The sequence below is a fragment of the Anoplopoma fimbria genome, chromosome 8 (genome assembly GCF_027596085.1).
Source record: "Anoplopoma fimbria isolate UVic2021 breed Golden Eagle Sablefish chromosome 8, Afim_UVic_2022, whole genome shotgun sequence".
Lineage (NCBI taxonomy): Eukaryota > Metazoa > Chordata > Actinopteri > Perciformes > Anoplopomatidae > Anoplopoma > Anoplopoma fimbria.
The window spans coordinates 14,934,134-14,941,273 of record NC_072456.1 but is presented as its reverse complement, the minus strand read 5'-3'; positions in this window follow the sequence as shown (position 1 = coordinate 14,941,273).

Below are 7,140 nucleotides of genomic sequence, written 5' to 3'. Positions count from 1 at the left end.
TGAATTGTGTTGACAACAAAAGGACAGAACAAACACACAGCTGCACATTAAGGGATTCCATATATTTTAACTAAACTAACATTTGCCCACAGGAGCTGGCTTCTTCAGAGTTTTGGACATGAAAGTGCACACAGAGATTATATAGGCTGTGTTCAATCAACCATTCACTCATTAAACTGATCTCAGTCAGCTGTGGATTATTTCAGGTCACACCCACAGAAATGCGTCGAAGGAGCAATGAGAGACAAACACAAAGTTAATTTGTAAAATTGTTCAAAAACAAATTGCAAGCTCTAACAGGCATCTGTGGATCAGCTGTTGTAAAAGTGTATGATCTAGATGTAAAATCTCAAAGATATATTGAGATTTACAAGGGGTCTCGTCTGAGAACAATCTTGTAGATATTCTGCTTTAAAATGTTTATTTAAACACTATACCGACTTGACCTCAAGCTACCACAGACTCCAGACACAGAGCTGTAACTCAATGACAGACAATAGCTTTTCTGAAACAGTGCCCCGATAACAACCTTGCCCAGACTTAAAACTTTCCGTTCTCGGTTCCAGAATTAAATTTTATTGAGATTTTTACACAAAGAGCTCCGGCCCTTGAATTCCAGCCAGGGTTAGCTCATCAAACTCAACGAACAAAACCTCAGCAAAGTATAAGAAAGAGAGCGGGCAGGGAGATATGAGGCACCACATAAACTTCCACAAGCGTAACTCCTTCCTGATTATGCTTCTTGCTGTCGAGTAAAATAACCCGCTTGGGGCCAAAAGCTAACAATAAATAACTGACCATGCCATTGTGGAGAAATATAGAAAAATATGGCCTGTCGAGAGATGCAAGAAACTGGAAAGTAGAAAGTGTTTAGTGGTGGTAAAAAACATTAGAAATATTGTATGTAAATGGTCAGTTTTTTCGTTAAACGTCTTTTATGAGCTATTAACTATAACTCACATTTCCTCTCAGCACACATTTATATCTTATATGGTTAATCTGTTTCTATTTTATGTACATACTGCTTCTTGCTCCAACTTCTATTCCCCTCATCTCAGCACAATACAGCATATTTCAACATCCATTTCAAATTTTCACAATCATATATATATATATTGCAGACAACCTGCATCGCATACACACTTATAATTCTCAGCACAAGCACATTAAAGAACTGTACTCTCTGTTCCCTAACTAGGAATCTGTACATGTGATGTAGAAAAAAAGGCACATTGAGGAGAAACAAAGAGCACCTTTCTCTGCTATTGTGATTCCACACATGTAATCCCCTCTGATCTCACCATGTCGACTTTTTTACTCTCTGTCATTGTAAACTCAATATTGGTTACATTGTTTAACTACAGACTAGCCTGATACTGCTGTTAACATCACAACTTCGTTTGTATGCATCAGTGCATCAGTTGCATCAGTTCCAAATCGGCTGCTCTGCGCTCTTTGTAGTTTACCTACTCAGACCCACTTTGTGTGCCTGTAAGCACCGTATCTAAAACATTATATTACACTCTCCTACAGTTTACAGCTTAACAGGATTCTGAGTGTTTTCATCAACAGTAGGCAGAATCAGACCTTAACATATAGGACAATAGGCATACAATTTCATACCTCTAACACAATTTCACACTCACACAAACACATTTTCTCCTTTTCATCTGCATCCATTTTACTACTTGCTCATACGCATGCATACACATACACATATCCTACCTCTATATATTTTCCTTTCTCCATTTCATTCATGTATTTTACATGGCTATACGCATCCATACTGTTTATACCGTAGGCATCTATGTTCACATTATATATTTGATCTGTATTTCTCATCTTATCACTGTAAAAGTATATCCTTAAATTCCGCATCACAAGATAAAAGAAAGCATTTTATCATTAAAGCACACTAGAATCTGATATTTGTCTACACCAAGAAACTCACATATTTAATTCACAGCCCCACAAACGTTTCTGAAATTACAAATACAATTCCTTTTATCTTCAAAGAGGGTTGCCTTTTTCAATCCATAAACATCTCATAGCTTTGACATTTCATTACAGACTTATGGTATTGTAGATTGGCATCGATGCTACCATATTCGATACCTATACAGCGAATATAATTGATCACTCTATTTGCCATACTTTTTCTCCTAAATAACTGCAAATCATTAAGAAACACCTGTGTGTTAATTTGACCCTGGTGATAGTTCATTGGGTGATAGCAATCATTTTAACCAACACTGACCAACTCAAATGTTCTTTTTCATCATAGCTCATGGTCTTTGCACCGTTGCAACCATCATCTGTTTTATCTCCATATTAAACAGCCAGTGTTTCATGACACAAGCAATAAACAAAGTGAACTAAAAATAGACATGGAACAGGCAAAAATGTCTGGTCTGCAGGTTTCTGTTTGCAGAGAACCAATAGCTGCTACAATTTGACTGAACACCAACAAAACAAGAACCCTAATTCTTTACACTAATCACAAAATCAGCAGATGATATATAACCTTATCTAAATAATCAATATGTCCCAAGAAGCCACTTCATCAATCTATCCCAGCAAAAACAGGATTCCATTGAATGGAAACAGAAAAAGCAGAAATCAACAGCACCATACCTTCACCTGAATCTGACATCTATTCAGAATGAGCACAGAACAACTCAGATCACTATATCAATTCCATAACCTCTCCACAGATTATAGTGACTTGGCAATTATGTTTAGCACCTGTACCACAAGATTGATTCTAACCATAAATAAATGTATCACTCTTGTATGGCACCTGAGTGGGACCAACAGTACACCTTCCCTATAGAATATACTGTATATTGTCTGTTATCTCTGCCAGTAATCAAATAATATTGGATTATTTCTTACCTTAGTGTCCTCAAACCATGATTCAGATATTTTTGACGAGCCCACAGATACACAAACAATAGTAAACATGCAGATATGTTCTGCTGCATTACATAATACAGTCATTTATCACATTATCCAACACCATTCATGCATTTTAAAATATTTGTTTTTACTATTAATGTTATCATTATAATTTGTTTACTCTAAATTGTATCATTATTATAAACCAAGATGTTTCTTAACTTCACTTCAAAAAGCAAGTCATTTTAACTTTGGTTTTTTTCAGCTATTGGAACAGAAAACAGTTCCCAGGCACAAATTTGTGAAACTTAATGAGTGTACAGCGGGGCAGAAATGGAAAGTGACTAATGATCAGTTATCTTCGAAAAATCAGAGATATTCAGAAAAAAAACGGACTGTTTCCATTCAATCTGCTAGAATGTTTTATAGCTGACATACATCCGTCTATGAACACCAGCCCCAAGCACGCTGTTCCTTTTCCTAATGAGCTGTAAAAGTGTAGCGGAAAAGACACAGTGCACCAAGGTTTCCCAGGAAAACAACAAACTGAACTTTGCCTGAACTCAGCCAGAGGGTCATACCTGTGGCAAATGTCTCCATCGAGTCAGCGCAGAAAATACAATGTTTTGTTCTTGAAGCCAGGCAGCAATACATTTGACAATACATTCCCTGGGAAATGCTGAGAGAGTTACAGATTTTTATCAGCCTCCTTGTAGACATAAAACGCACATTGAAATAGAGCTGTAAAGCACGGTCTCCTCTCACTTCATTCACATCCATCTGTGGAGGCATGTTGGAACAGAAGTTTAGAGACCAATTACTCAAGGTGAAATGCGTGAGTCATGCTGCTGGTACACGATGATTGCACTGGCACTGTGTCGGGAGTGGGAAACTTTTTTCCATTTCAATGAATATCTCTTGATGTGTTACATGTCGAATATATTTCACAGAATGATTGACTCTGTGACCCTTAATTTAGGTGCGTGGTGGTTTGAAGGCCATCTAAACAGCACTAAGAAACACACAGCATAGGAACTTTAAAACGCTGCAATACAGGAACCCAGCAATGGGTTTGTCGGCCGGACTGTCAACTGGGAACAGATGATTCATCAGCCTGGGACCCCGACTCTCAAACAGACCAGGTAGCAACCTCGGGTCTGAAAAGGGTAGCCAATGTGAAGTGCTTAAGCCTGCATACTTTCAAATGGCCAGCAGGGGGGCAAACTTTTGGTTGCAGAAAGAAGTCTAATTGTATAGAAGTTTATGAGAAAATGACCCTGCTTCTCATTTGATTTAATACCTAAGTAAACACTGTTAACATGAGTTATCAACTCAAAGAGTCAATAATGCAGGGTATGCTTTAGGGCGTGGCTACCATTTGATTGAAATGTCGCTAAAAGGCTTTTAAAAAGGCAGTCTACTCTGGGAGCAGGGAAGGACTAACAATGCTGAGTCAGAGGATGTGTTATGATGGGTGAAGAAGGGAAAGGAAATAAAGGAACACAGGAGGCAAAACACAGCAAGCAGAAAATCCAAAACAGAGAAAACACATCAGTCCTGTCAACAAAGTCTGAACGCATCTGAATACAGAGTCAAACTGTAACAAACAGAGGAGATTGTGCTCTGTTCTTTAGTGTGAGCCCTCACATGAAACATTGGCAAGCTGTTCTCTTTCATTCCCGTAGTGCCTAAAAAAATCACAGTGTACTTAATTCTAATTAAAGCATATCAGCCAACACAAACAACTAAACAGAAAGGCAGGCAGTTCTGCGCCAATGCTAAAAGTTATGAATATGAATTTGGTGAGATCAGTGAGGAAAAGAGGGATTATTACTGACATTACAGGTGGGCTCACATTGTTTTCACTTCAAAATAAAGAGGTAACATCTGTAATCTTGCAAAATCTTTGTCTGACCATCATCTAATTATTCCAAATTCGACCTATTTTTAGCAATTTATAATGTACACACCAAAGTAATCGCGTTCTGAGATCTCAGCAAATTTTTTCAGTGAGCACAACATTATCATGACTGAAAGATCCGAGGGTCTGAGCTACAAAAACAAGACCATTTTAACAGATATCTGATGTTATCTGTAAGCCACTGAGGGGCGACCAGGAGAACATGTTCGGACGTGTGTTCTAGGTTACAAACAAACCGCTTTTCACTACGCTGTATGTCATTTATTTAGTAAACATAGGTTACAAGAAAAACGCTTTTCACTACGCTGTATGCCATTTATTTAGTTAACATAGGTTACAAGCAAACCGTTTTTCACTACGCTGTATGTCATTTATTTAGTTTAACATAGTCACCCTAGCATTAAAGAAGAGCTAAGTGTTGGAGCCATGATGTAGTTTGTTTTGTTTTATTTTATCTTTGAGGGAAACACAAGGGGAATTATTATAATCATGTAGAAATGCATATAGGTAAGCGCCTGGTGATGAGAGTCAAGTGTGTGGGAAGGGACGCTAACAGTTTCTGAAAGTGTCATAACCTGTCATCAGGTTGGTGTGAGAGCGTGACTGGCATGCTCAGATTAATTAGGTAGCTGAATTATTGAATAATGCTGATTTAAGAATACAACCTGCTTCCTTATGGCTGCTCCCCAGCATATTACAGTACACCTTCTTAAAGATGCACTGGAACAGCTGGGACACTAGGGGGAGAGAGTAGACTTCTCTTTGGATGATCTTAACCTTATGGCCGGGTCTTGCAGGTTAGGCATGATCCATCTCAGCAAGCGTGTTCTCACACATGGAGTGGAGCTGAATTCTGCCTCAGCATGACAGATATTGGGGGGAGGACACATTTTACCATGATAGGGGTCATGCACTTCATTGGTCTCATGTCAATGGCCCATCCAGTGCACACCACTTCAAGTTAACACCACACAACCACAGTGAGAATATAGATTCAGAATGGTAGTTTAACCTAGTTTATAGCGTCATAAGGTCATACATAGACTGATTTTGCCCCTAAAACACATAAAAGTGACATGAAGTACACAGGCCCAATTTATTACGTGGTGAGCTTCAGTGGAGGCAGTGGTTAGTGAACGCCCTGTTTTCACAGGGCTCATATTTGTGGGTTCATCCCGCTGACTGAGCATCATGCAAATTTCAGTGTGTGGATCCACATGGATGAGAAGGTGAGCCCTGTTCAAAGGCTCCACCTGTGTTAGTAAAAATAGAATTATGGGACAATTACCATCCTCTTTTAGCCTAAACTCAATTTCTCAGCATATCTCTCTGCTGGAATGTGATCTAATTGTGCTCAAATGGACATGTTTACTTGGAGGCTTTAATGGTTCCACTGCTGATGGTTTTATGTTTCCTTCATCATTACTGTAAAATTACCTTGAGAGCATCACAGAGCTGATAGCACGGGGGGGGGGGGGTTATTCTCTGCCATTGTTCGTAAGCTCAGTTTCCCATTTCAGAACCATTATCCCTACAGTACTGAGACTATTTTGTGATCAACTGAGTGTTTTAGCTGACATTTGAGACCAAAGTTCATATGATTTCTTTTTCTTTTTTTTGAAAAAATAGTAGAAGACATTTCTGTTTGAGTACAAAGTTTACTACTCTTGGCGTAGGCCATCAATGGTTACTGTCTCTAAATCCAAGCCTGGTCATTATGTTATAGGAGTTCCTGCCAGAGTGATTTCTTGTCCTTGAATGGACATATGTAGTAAAAACCTTAACGAGAAAATGTGTCCCTTTTCTAAGCCACCGAGCCAAAATTGCATTAACTTTGTACACTGAATCAAAACCTCATGGTAGAATGAGAAAATATTGCCTGGTGTGAAATATGTATATCTAAGATTAATTCAAATGCATCTTTAGACCAGAACTGTCAACCTTTTTCATGATAACGATACATGAATTAAGGATGTTCCTGAAACAGCATTGTATTTAATAGAAATGATGACACCAACATGGCAAAATGTAGCTTTAAAAGTGTATACCAAAGTAGATAATTCTTGAAAAACAATCTCTGCTCTGCCAAGTACCTTGTGATTTAAGTGGTACTCCAGAAAAGTTCTGAAACCTACATTTACCATAATGGAACTCGATCATCTTTCATAAGATTCCCCCTGTTTCTAACGCAACAGAGAGGAAGAAATAGAAATGGTGTATAAGGGAAGTGAGTGAAAAGAGAGTATAGCCCTTCTTCCCTCTCCAACAGGAACCTGTTTTAACAGCAGCAATCAGTCGCTGGTAGAGCTCTGGCTGGAAAT